At 38.3% G+C, this 12,968-nt stretch overlaps 1 non-coding gene across 1 annotated transcript; it reads right to left on the minus strand.

Moving 5' to 3' along the window:
* Window positions 1-11,525: 11,525 nt before the first annotated feature.
* On the minus strand, window positions 11,526-11,717 carry LOC145341684 (U2 spliceosomal RNA). The gene has a single exon (XR_013886438.1). It is a non-coding gene; the product is annotated as a U2 spliceosomal RNA (small nuclear RNA).
* Window positions 11,718-12,968: the final 1,251 nt, after the last annotated feature.

A 12,968-nucleotide genomic window follows, 5' to 3' on the forward strand; every position in this document is an offset into this window, starting at 1 on the left:
GAGGGAGGGGGCACCTTAGGGACTAGGTTCTCCAGATCCTGGTGGAGAGGGTCCATAGTAGAAGAATTGGTGTCCGAGCCAGAGACATCTGTGCAAAGGCCCCCTCGGAGGAGGGGGGATATTCATGATGATGCTCCAGGGACAAGGACGTAGAGCCTCAGGAGTCGCCAAATGGGGCACAGTATTTGGGGAATCAGCAGCAGATGTTTGAACACCTGGCAGTCTTCCAAGGCAATGTGAGCTCATGCACTACAAGTGGAGGAGAACATAGCACTGAAGAATGCAACTCTTGAAAGCTAGTCCACATGTGCTTCAACCATGAAAGAATGGCCAATCATATGGAGACATAGGAGGGGTAAAAATAACTACCCTTTCAAGGCCATAAACCCCACCCCACAACTGTCCGCTACACACCTGTGATTGAATTTGTGCAAGTTCTGTGCACTTGGTGAAACTTTTTAAAACTCTTCAAAAGAGTACCAACCCATTCCAAACTATTCCAGTGGGTTTAGATTTTATCGTCAAACTCGTAAACTCGTAAAGTCCATGAGTCCAGTTTCAGAAAACTGGGTGACGAAAATCACTTCTAAATGAACCATGAAAGAAACCGCACACGTGCAAGATACCACCTGCCCCGTTCCTGCCAGGTGTCAGGTTTGGGGGTTTTAATTTCTCAGTCCTCCCACTTCTCCTTGAAGCATATGCTTTAATTTTTTTCCTTGATTGGTCTTCGGCATATCTTAGCAAGAAATACTTTTCCACTATTCCTTTCACATATTATATTTCGGGGAAAGCAGAGCAATGGTAGAAAAGAATCTTGTCAACTTGTTTACTCGCATCTACAATTTATGCAAAATGAAAGAAAATTGGTGCTCTTTGGGCAGATTACATGACCAACTGATGAGCAGTCATGTATGACAAAACAGACAATGCTGTTATGCATTAAAATGCACAGAGCAGCCTCTAGCAATGACAATCTTGTTGACCTAGAAGGAAACTTAAGTCATAACTTAGAAGTTAAGGATATTGTTTTTTAAGCACTAAAACACAAACCTTGTTCTTAAAAAAAACCCTCAATCGTTCGTTGGCTTGGACACAAAACTGAGACTTTAGAATAACTACCTAATTAAGTTTGACTAAGTAACTATACTACATTTGTTCATCTTGTTCCATTAATAAACATTTACATAAACACGAAAAGGTGCTTTGGCAGCAGCATCTAATTAAAGAATAGAACATGTGACACATGCCTTCAAAACTGGAAAGGAAAAAACATTTTAAAACTAAGCCGTATTCTTTTTCTTAATTAAAGCAAAGATTAGTAGGCGTTAGTTGAGTGTTAAGTAGAACAGGATATTAATAATCCAATAATGGAAGGTAAAATCAAGTGAAACACATTGTCATGCTAACAGTCAATAAACTCTCTTTTCCCCCAACACAAATGCTATTACTATATTGGGCAATCATCTGTTACATGCACCACCTGTACAAATAAACACTTAAAGTCAGACTGAGCATATATCTTCCTGTTCCTAATTAGCATTTCCATGACACTTTACTAGATTTGGAGTTTTATTTCCTTCCTATGCTGGATTACCAGAAAAGCCAGTCTTTTACTTTCATTCACCACACCCACAAACCTCCCCCCCCACCCCCCCCCGCCCCCCGCTCCCCTCCACCCCGGCCCTGGCCTCTCAAAATACAATAATGTGCCAGCAGTAATTATTCTTTTGTTTTTTTGAAACTTTTGTGCTTTGAAAAACTGGCCAGACTCTTCACAGGTATTAGTCTTCCAATTCATTATCAACAAGTAATGTTATCCTTTCAATTATTCTAGAACCTGGTCAGGAAATCCAGAAGTGAAACTATGCTTCATGAACCTCTTTATCGGATCAATTATTATTATTTTTGGTAGGATGCATTGTTCTTTGTTTCTTTGACTTACATTATGTTTACATCTGAACAAGGGATATTGTGGAGATATAGTTACAATGATGTTAATCAGCTCAATTTACTTCCCAACTTCCCCTTTGAGAAATAGCAAGGAAGTGATGGAAGGACTCCTGAACCAATCATCAGCATAATGAACCACATTATGAACATTTCTTCTGTGGTCAACAAATGTTGGTACTTGACTTGAACCCAGAGCTTCTGGTCCAGAGGTAAGGATGCTACCACTGTACCACAAGACCTCCTACAACTTACCAATTACCCCATTCTAATCCTTTCCTCTCTGCACCCATATGTGGCTATCACAAAATCTCATCTTCTGCGTGGTTACTAGAAATTTTATGGCTATGTTATTCCCAATGGAACATTTTTACCATTCAGAGAAGATGCTTCACATCCACGCAACAACACAAGTTACGAATGAATGTATCACTGCAAGAACCTGTAGAGACCTATTATCGTGATACAAAATAATGTTGCCAAAATATACTACTTTTTTATTCATTCAAGGGTTGTGGACTTCACTGGCTTGGCCAGCATCTATTGCCCATCCTTAATTGTCTTCAAAAAGGTAGTAGTGAGCTGCCTTCTTGAATTCTGGCAGTCCATGTGATGGTTATGGGTATGTCCACACTGCTGTTAGGGAGGGAGTTCCAAGATTTTGACCCAGAGACAGTGAAGGGACATTCTTAATCTTATTTTCCATTGCAATTTACTGATTTGTTCAAAATAAAACAGATCAGGCAGAGAGTACACATAGCAAAGGTAAGGTAAGTATTTGCAAAACTGTCATTGAAACACTAACATTTCTAAAAGCAAGTGATCAAAAGAACATACCAATAAATCAACTCAATGTATTTTTTGAACTTCTCAGTAATTGAAATTTCTAATATCCACAATAGGGTTTGTCCACTTGAGTTTGATAATTTTGTCCCAGCCATTATTCTAATTGTACTAGTGTTGTTTTATGAAATATATAACTGAAAGGTCCCAGGACAAATTTCAAGACCATGATTTTAGGCAAGTCTGCTAACAGTACCTGAATACTTTGTAATAAAAACAACTATTTATTTAACTCTACAAATCTGTGGCATGATTCACTCTGATGAACACCAGGGTTTGTTGATAAATATAAAAATAGCATTATATGGCACAGATCCAAATATTACACCTCAATGAGTTTGTAAAATAGGTGCAATGGATGACTCCTGAGCCTCAACAGAGGCTTCGTAAGTGTATTATCACAACAAATTACTTTAGAATGTACAGCATTCCTTATTCTTGCATTGCAATAAGTAAATATTCTGAACAAAACAAACGTTGTATTTCCCATTTTCTACAATCCCATTTATTGACTAAAATGGAGCAATAGGCAAACAAAAGTTGTAAGAAATCAAATCCTGCCATTGGCAATTTGAACTCTGTCCCACTGAGTTTGTGAATGAGCCTCAAAATGTGCAACCAGTACATCTGCCTGAAACAGCCAACAGACATACTTTAACATTTACTGCAGACATTGGCATATTGGTCAATCTTTGAAAGCTCAAAAAATACTTCCAAAAACAGAGATCGAATGCTGAGTATAAAAGTGAAACACTGGCATGGATCATCAGTATTTTGAAATGTTAACTGCTTCCAATGCAGAGAGTAGGCATGTCTTAAATTCCTGAATACATTCACAAAACAGCCTGTATCACCTGCATGTTCATTTATATGGTAGCGGCAAATAAAACATTCAATTTTGGGGACAAAACTTAGTTCAACCTATTTTTCAGGATTTGACATGTGGATTTACCATTATCTCTTTTCAAATAAACATAAAATGCACATTGTTGACTTAAACATTGAAATGATATTAAAGCTTTATTAAAGCAGTATTTTAAGGTTCCACGAGATGAAGCTTTGTTTTATTATTCCAGTCTCACCTTGAAGACCTTGATCCCGATCTGCCAAGGAGTGACAGTCATTGTTGGAAATTTGTTTCAGCATCAGTTGCCATATGACAAGTTTAAATTTCCAGTCTGAATGTGAACAGCTGATTGGCTGAGCAGATGCAAGTAGGTATATTAGGGTAATAGGTGGTTGCGAGATAGTCGGATAGTTAGACGGAGGATTCGTCGGGGATTGGGTAGTTAAGTAGTGGTGTTGGGGCTTGTTAGGGGTCAGGGGAAGGCTAGTCAACTAATCAGGAGGGGTAAATGGGGGTGTAAGGTAATTGGGTGGTTGAGGATGGGAATAGTGAGTTGGGTTGTAGTCAGGTTGGTTGGGGTGGGGGAAGTCAATGTGAACGATTGAGGGATCACCTCTGTGTCAGATGAGGTTTTAATATGTCTAACATTTCTTGGATAACTATTCATGCACGTGTATCGGAATGGTCTGAAATTGGAGACACTTACGGAGAGTCCTAGGGAGCGGGGAAATTACCCACCACAAGGTGAAACTTCTCAGAGAATTCCCATGGAGGTCCCCATGTCCAGACTTACATAAGGTCCCAACATGACTCAGCCATATGACTGGGTTTCTGACAAACACAAGATTTGGCTCTTTTTTCGTATTTTTGAGGAAAAGGTCAACTGTGATTGTAATTATGTGGCTGAGACAATTAGGGACCAGGGTAACCATCATTGGAGCTTAGAAATTATTTTTTCTACAACACAAGTGTTTCCAACCAACATATGTAGCATTCCTGTTTGCTATTTTAATGGAGATGTTGATTCGTATATTTCAATAAAATTTGTCAGGACAAATAGGCTTGTAGAACAGTAAAGCAGATTTATTCCCATTTGAAGGAAAATGCAGTTTCTTGTGTGATATTTGCTGCTGTTAAAAATAAATCATATAATTAACAGAAATCTTTTATTTAGGTAAGTGAACAAAAGATCACCAGTTAATTTAATTTTGTTTGACTTCAGGTTTCATGTTCAACAATACTAAAAAGTATTTTTAACAGGCTAAGTAAAATGGAACCACAAAGAATTAAGCTACAATTTACTCAACTCACATGTTACAAGAGTAATAAAATGGTATCCAACTTTTAAGATTGAATTTTTCTGAGGAGGCTGAAATCCCATGTAATAATGGTGGCCAATGCTGAGGCTGCAGCTCCAGAATGAAATTCATGTAGATGGGCTCCAACAATCTGGATTTGAGGGAGTTGCCTTGGGCATGGGCATTGCTACCCAGGAGTTTCCTCTGTGGGCCAGGAAACACCCACTGAAGCACATACCTCCAAATGCAAGCAAATTGCCTGTGGTGGAAAGCGAATAAGCAGTGTTGCTTTATAGTGACTCAGTTACTATATTGCTACTGCTAATAGGCCTTTATAGCAAGAAAACTCCCTTTCTGATGCCTTCACCTGCCATATTATCAGCTTTCCTGTTTGTTTCCAATGGATTGTGAAAATGCAACTTTTAGTCCTTTGAGCTACAAGTCATTCAAACATGCTTGTCTTACTAGGATGAATTACTCCTTTGTCATCCAGATTAATATATTGACCACTGTTCCAGGCAGAGTTATCTTTTATTTTTCAGGACTGCAAGTAATTCATTCAATTTGAATACATCTGTAGAGTGAGATGTCATGTGACAGGGACACATGTATATCTCAGAATGGCCCATCTTTACAGTTAAATATTATTGCTTAGGGACAAAGATTTTTCATTCAGGCAGACAGTATGATTGTTTAAACATTGGAATATGGAAAAACATGAGAGAGAGAACATCCTTGATGGTCCTAATGTTTCTAAGATGAAATCATTTAAGCCAAATTCAGATGCTGATAATATATGTCAAACTAAAAGAAAACTCATGTCCGATCAGTTTTCAGAAATGCAGGTTACGCATTGAGGTTGACTATCCCAAGAGGAAGAAATATTGATTTATAACAATTTCCCAAAGTAATATGAAAATGCATCATTCTCTTAATACAGACTATATGCATATAAAAGGCTCAGATTGTTTCCTGTTCATATCAAGAAAGAATGAAACAGATATCACTTACTTTCTTGCAGGTGGTCCCAATTATTGTAGTTTAAACTGTGATTTTGGTACCAATTTATGCAATATTGTGAAAATACTCAGGATAACGTTCAAAGTTAGAAATGTCACTATTTATATTTCACTACTGCACAAATAAAATATATGGCCTGATTTTCTCTACTGAGGCAGGTAGCACAAGAAATTTCACGACTTGGCATACCTGCCTTGGTTTAAAAGGACTTCTTGGGCCCAATTTTCGCTCTGGGGTAGCATCCAATTGGGCGCACCAACCTCAGAAGCAGGTCCTAGGTGGCCTTGGGGCAGGTAATTGCCCCACTATAACTGATGACATCTTGTATTGCAGTACAATGCAATGATTTGAACACAAAAGTTTGGGTAACTTTAACAAGATGAAATGTGCACACTGTTGTTAGTAATAATTTGTAAAATTACACAATAACTTAATGTACATTTTCAGTTTTGCAAATGCACAAATAATTAATTAGAATTTTATCACAATTATATCAAAATACTCTAACATTTTAAATAATTAACACCACGTTAATTTTAATTCAACCATCCAGCAGATGAAATGCAAGAATAGGTGTTAATATTATGGTAAAGCCTAATGTGATCAGCGGTAAATTTAATTTACATAGAACCTTTAAGGCAATCAACTTCCTTAAGGCACTTTGCGGATGTGTTATCAGATAAACCTGACACCAAACTACAAAACAACAAATCAAAACAGGTGGTCAAAGGATTTTAAGAAACATCTTAAGGTGAAAGGGGTGGACAGATTTAGGGAGGGAGTTCCAAAGCTTAGGTATCTGAAGTCAATGATGGACCAATGAAAATTGTGAATAGGTAAGAGGCTGGAATTAGAGGTATCAGAGTAGAGAGATTCGAAGAGCTGTGGTCATGGAGGGATTTGAAAACAACAATCTCAGCATTTATGGATCAGGAGCCAATGTAGGCCAGTAAACACAGGAGTGATGGGTGAAAGCGACTTGGTAGAGTTTGGTTGAGGGAAATGGGGTATAAACTACTTGATTTTTCCTGGCAGCCCCAACTTAAACTCTGATAAATGTTTACACAGATTCTTTGGTGCCTTTTTTGATGACATGAAATGTTTTTCTTCTATAAACACATCATATGCTAAGTCTGCAATTCCCAGCTTTTAGACAGGAAACACCTGGGGCACCGGAGATGTAAATGGAGTGCTACCAATGGTTACAGCAGAACATATCATTTTTACAGCTAATAAATATTTGACTAGTTGTAGTAAATCATTAATAGTCTAGAGTTTAAAACATGATAAAGAATCTACGGTTGGGAATCTATGGTGAACATCTACCGAAGGACATTCTATTGTACATAAGAACTCTGAACACAATTTGATTTATACGACATAACAAGAAAACATAAGTAGTGAGAATTATAAAAAGAAACCTAGTTAAAAAACAGAAAAGCCTTTCTCAAAATATTAGGTATCTATTATAATTACTGGGATACCAATCAAATGCTTTAAAAGGAGATAATAAGTGCTTTTCATGCACCAACTGGATATGTTCACTCAGAAATTACCAGTGTTTCCAACAATATTAAGAACCCCCAGAAGCTGTTCAACAAGCTCAAACCTATGACAAAAGTCAAAATGTCTTTTAACTGTTAATAAAGAATACAGCCAAGGTTTCTTAATTTAATAGTTTTAGCACAAATTGTCTTGTCATGAATCCATAAAAGCAACTATTGTTTTAAAATGGATAGCTGACAATTTTTTTTGCATATACGATTAAGCAGTCAATTATTTGTGCTGAAGCACACTACCCCAAAAGAAATTAGCATGGTTAGCCATTGCCCAAGCTTTTAGACTAATCTCTTGCAAATTACTAATTAGTTACATTGGTTAATACTAACCATTTATAGCTTTTTGAGAAGCTGAAGCCTGTTACATTCAAATTAATGCAGCAAAAGTTAAGTTTATAGATACTTCAGAGGCACAAACATCATAAAGCTTTGTAAGTAGAATTACTCTGTATGGAAACATTCAAAGATGCTATTCCAGTGCAATGCTGAGACACAGCTGCATTGGAAGAGCTGCCGTATATTGGATGAGATATTAAGATGAAGCTTGGCTTGCCTGCTGGACATAAAATATCTTACGTTTGTCATGTCCAGTGAAGGCATGCCCTATTCAGAACTAAACATGGATTGCACTCAGTATGCAATGTTCTGGAACTGTCTTTTACATGACAATGGACTCGAACACAACAGTTCAGATGGCTGCCGAGGGTCAAGTGACTTATGCAATTTCTACACAGTCTGACTCAAAATTTCAAGGACTGTTCCCTCTTAAATGCACATATGAAGAGAAATTATCATCTCTGGAAGTTATCAATGTGATTGTTTGTAGATTTACTAAAAATACAAATCCAGAAATTTTCTCTTTTTTCTTTAAGTGCTGGAAAAGCAGCATGTAATTCCCCAGCTGCATAGCTGACTTTTCTTCCCTTATTGTCCAGGATGTAGGAAGCGCATGCTGTCACGATGTCCAACGCCCTCCACAAAGACAGGCGATCCCCTGCCCGCAGACAAGGGAAACCACCCCACCTCCAAGACAAGGAGAGGACAGCTCCCCAACAAGGCAAGAGGGGCGGGGGTCAGGGGGGCATCTCCCTCCTTCCCACCCTATCTCAGAGCGGTGAAAGTTAGATCATTGAATCTTTTCATGGTTGAGTTAGTCAGACTTTTGACCAAAAAGGGAGTCCAGGGTTATTCATGACAGGCAAGGAAATAATGCCTCACATCAGATCAGCTATGTTCTTACTGAATGGTCAGATGGCCTGCTCCAATTTATGATTCTATGACTAAACTAGGTCTGTTCTCTTTAGAGAAAGTTGAGAGGAGACTTGACAGAGACGTTCAAAGTCATGAGGGGTCTGGACAGGGTAGACAGGGCGAAACCGTTTTCATTGGGTGAAAAGGTTAAGAACCATATGACACCAATTTAAGATGACTGGCATCAGAATATGTTTTGAGTGAGAGATTCAATCACAGCAATTGTATAATCATCTAAATGGAAATAGCTTGAAAAGCAAAAGAGAGAAAGGCAAAGGGTTCGGATGAGTTGTCACAGACTTGGTGAGTTAAATAACCAACATCAATGATTCTGGATGCAGAAGTCAAATATAGTGTTCTATATCACCCGAGCTGAGGTCAGCAAATATTGAGGGCCAAGCATGTGGCCTCCTTGGCCTATACCAATTACCTAATTTCAAAAACCAAAGGCAGTATTTTATAGAAAGCAAAGTTTCCAACCCCGCTATGCCATGAACCCTCACTAATCAAAACAGCCCATCAGTCATTTAAACCCCATGGATTGTTAACTGGCTGGAGGCAGGACCTCTGCTCCCCTGCCTCTATCTTTTTTTTGGCCTTTAGAAGTTTTGGTTGCATGCTGACATGAATTGCAGCCCCTTTTTGACATTTTGAAGGGGCTGCTTCATTTGCTTCAAATGGCTATGCTTCATCCCTCGCTCCCAATCTTTAGCCACTGAGTGCAGAGGGGAGTGGACAGAGAGGAAAACCTCCTTATTAGACTGCCCCTGGTGCTGACCAAAGTCACCAACAACATATCCAGACAGTGGGTGGCCAAAAGGGTCATTCGTCCCTATTGCCCTCCTCTTTTCCATGGCCACAGTCACTTGAGAGGAAACACATAGCGTCCATTCGTATACTGGAGGCCTTCCACAGCTAGTGGGAATTGCTATAGTGGGGCAGATGAAAAGGGGGGCCATCTCCCTCCTTCCCACCCCATTTCAGAGCAGTGGAGGTTAGACCACTGAATATATTCATGGTTGAGTTAGTCAGACTTTTGACTTCTCACTGAATGGTCAGATGGCCTGCTTCCATTTATGATTCTATGATAAACTAGGTCTGTTCTCTTTAGAGAAAGCTTCATCTGTCTCAAACAACTTAACTGAATTAGATAATTTCCCTTCAGATTTTCTCTTTTGTTACAGTGCTTTTAAGGGGTTGTTTCCCCAGTCAGTTAGTTTATTTTGTTTGACTCTGTTGTTTTAAGAGAATGATTCAGGTGGAAGTCCCACCTCTGAAATTTGTTATCTGTAGTCCAAGTGGTGTCAGTAGCAGCGCTGCTACCCCACCCGTGAACTTTTTCCACCAACATCAAAGCTGAGGCTGGGCGTGAAGCAACCCATAAATAGCTAATAATTGGCCACCTAACTAGCGTGAGCATTGACTCCCCAGGCCTTGCCTGCCCCACATAAAATTGCAGATAGGTTGTGGGAAGGGTTAAAGTGCAGCAGGAAGGTCACTTGGGGAATTTATGACCCTCCCGCCAGCCTAAAAACAAGTTAAAAATCAGCCCAATGTCTTTAAAGCATATATAAAGAAAAACTTCTAAATTCCTGCTTAAAATTGTACCAATAGAGAAAGCACAAGTTAAATCTCCTTGCAGATACTGGTAATAATAATAGATGGTAGAGGATAATTTTAGAGGAACTGCACAGGGGATTAATTTTCTTTCGAGTCTGCAAAGATATTTTCAGCTTTGAAATGCAAAGTCCATTTTGCATCCACCAATCATTTTGGAGTATTTGTAATGATAATAAAAACAGAACTACATAAGCAGACGGGACTGAAGAATATTGCTTAATTCGTGTATTTAAATAAACAAAATCCAAATCTTGGTTCTGTCAAAACACTAAATCAATCTGAGATGCAGCCAACTGCCAGAGGAAAGGAAAAGTAATATTCCACCACTTCATGGGCATGAAAATTCACTGTTTGCTGATCAAGCAAATAACCTGAGTTTCAAAAACCGGATTAAAATTTGAAGGAAATTTTTTTTTCTATATTTCAGTGTCAGTACTAAAGGAATTGCAAAACAGCACAGGTCAAAATGGAGCAATTCATTGGATTTTGGAATATTTAAGTACTAATTGAATGAAATTGCACAAATAGCTTGTATCTACAATGGGAGGGGCCTAAGACAGTGCGAATGGTCTCAAATGGTTATGATAATAATTTGACAAACTTCGTCAGTTATTTTAACAGCAGAAATAACATGACACAAGCTTCGTCTGCGTACGTAAGTAACACAAGTTTCTAATAACAATTCAGAATTTTCTATTAAGAAAGCAAAAAAATCCAATTCAATCAAATCAAGTCCAACTCAGAGTCTCACCAAGTTGAGACATTCCCAATCCAAGCTGACAAGACAGGCCATCACCTCCTGTCTTGGGCTTGATCTACATGATCCAAGCTGATTGGAGTAGGCATATTTCCTCCTCCAAGACTTGATCTCATTTGCATCTTAGTCAAAAGGCCGTGATGCCACTTTGAAAAATTGCTTCAAATGAAGTTGAAATGTAACCAAATGACTTCAACCAAGCACAGCATGTCAATACTACACTTGATCTTAGTCAAAAGGCCAAGAAGTGTTTTTTTTTGTTTACTTTATTCCAATCCAATCAAGTCAAATTAAAGCCAATTCAGAGCCCCAACAAGTTGGGACATTCCCGATCCAAGCTGACAAGACAGGGCTCTCATCTCCTGTCTTGGGCTTGATCTACATGATCCAAGCTGATTGGAGTAGGTGTAGCTCCTCCTCCAAGGCTTGATCTCATTTGCATCTTAGCCAAAAGGCCGAAATGCCACTTTAAAAAATTGCTTCAAATGAAGCTGAAATGTAACCTAATGACTTCAACCAAGTGCAGCATGTCAATACTACACTGGATCTTAGCCAAAAGGCCGAGAAGCGATATGCTATTAATGTGTGAATCCTTAAATCAAACTTATTGCAAGAGAAACCTATGAATTGCCACATGTTACTGCACTAACTGCACTGCTTTGTTAGCCTTATGAAATTTGCATCTCACCCACCATGTCGTCTTTGTTCCATGAAGTTGCATTTGTGCATTAATTGCCTTTATTCTTGGCGCTGGTATCAAACTCCGATATGCCCTGTTCTTTTGTTCCTCAATAACACTAATCAATCCCATTGTTATTCCTGTCATTCGCCAAGGTCTGAGATGCTCTCTTGTCCTCAGCATACTGTTATCAGTGAGCTCTTGCAGCAACCTACCGAGTGAAAAACTTAAGGGGGAAAAAAATCTAATTTAACAGCACTTGTTACAAGATGCCCTGCTCCATCAAAGTATGTGCCAATAATTGAATTTAGAAATAACAGTCCCAAATTCTAATTCATGAAAGCATTAAAATAAACTACATGTAAAACTGGAGAAGCTCATCCTCTACTGTGCCCTATTTTCTTGGAAAGATATTTTAAATCAGTGCTTACAATGTGCTGAAATTTAGTGAATATATAGTACCTTTGATATTAGTACAAAGAAATAATATATACCTAGAACTACATAATGGATTATGTACATACAAAACTAATTTAAGGCTTGCTGGAAAGTACACAAAGCAGATTCTGTGTTATAACTACTATAATTAAGACATTTCTCTGATTAACAAGTTCACTAACTTGAAGCAGATCAAACACCGGTCAATAGCCAATGATCCCTGAAAGGAGGAAAATTCCATTCATCAGAATTTCAGAGCACTTGTTCTGGATGGAACTAACATCAGATGCTTCATTAGATTAGAAAATCTACTTATGAAACTGAAATTATTGATCTTCTTTGGGCTCTTTGATGTAGGAACAGTCACTGAGAAAAGAGCCTTTTAAGGACAAGGCCAAAAGCATACATACAGCAGAGGCAATGGATGGGCAAGGAATGCCAGCTTTTCAGCTCTGACCATTTGAAGTAGTTATCCTGAAGTGATATTCTAACAAATACTGGCCCAGTGTATATCAGAGTTTGATAATACAAATTTGGAGACTTTGCTTCATTTATTTTTTTGGACAAATTTAAGCAGATGTGACAAAACAGGTCTTTCACCAATTCTGAATAACAACAGCTGGCACGTAAGTTATAAATGTAATGTATTTTTACGCAATGTGCTTTTCAGAGTATTTGCAATTTGAAATTAGGTCTGCACAAGCAA

This window comes from Carcharhinus amblyrhynchos, chromosome 3 (assembly GCF_965287045.1).
Source record: "Carcharhinus amblyrhynchos chromosome 3, sCarAmb.v2.hapA, whole genome shotgun sequence".
In the NCBI taxonomy this organism is placed as follows: Eukaryota; Metazoa; Chordata; class Chondrichthyes; order Carcharhiniformes; family Carcharhinidae; genus Carcharhinus; species Carcharhinus amblyrhynchos.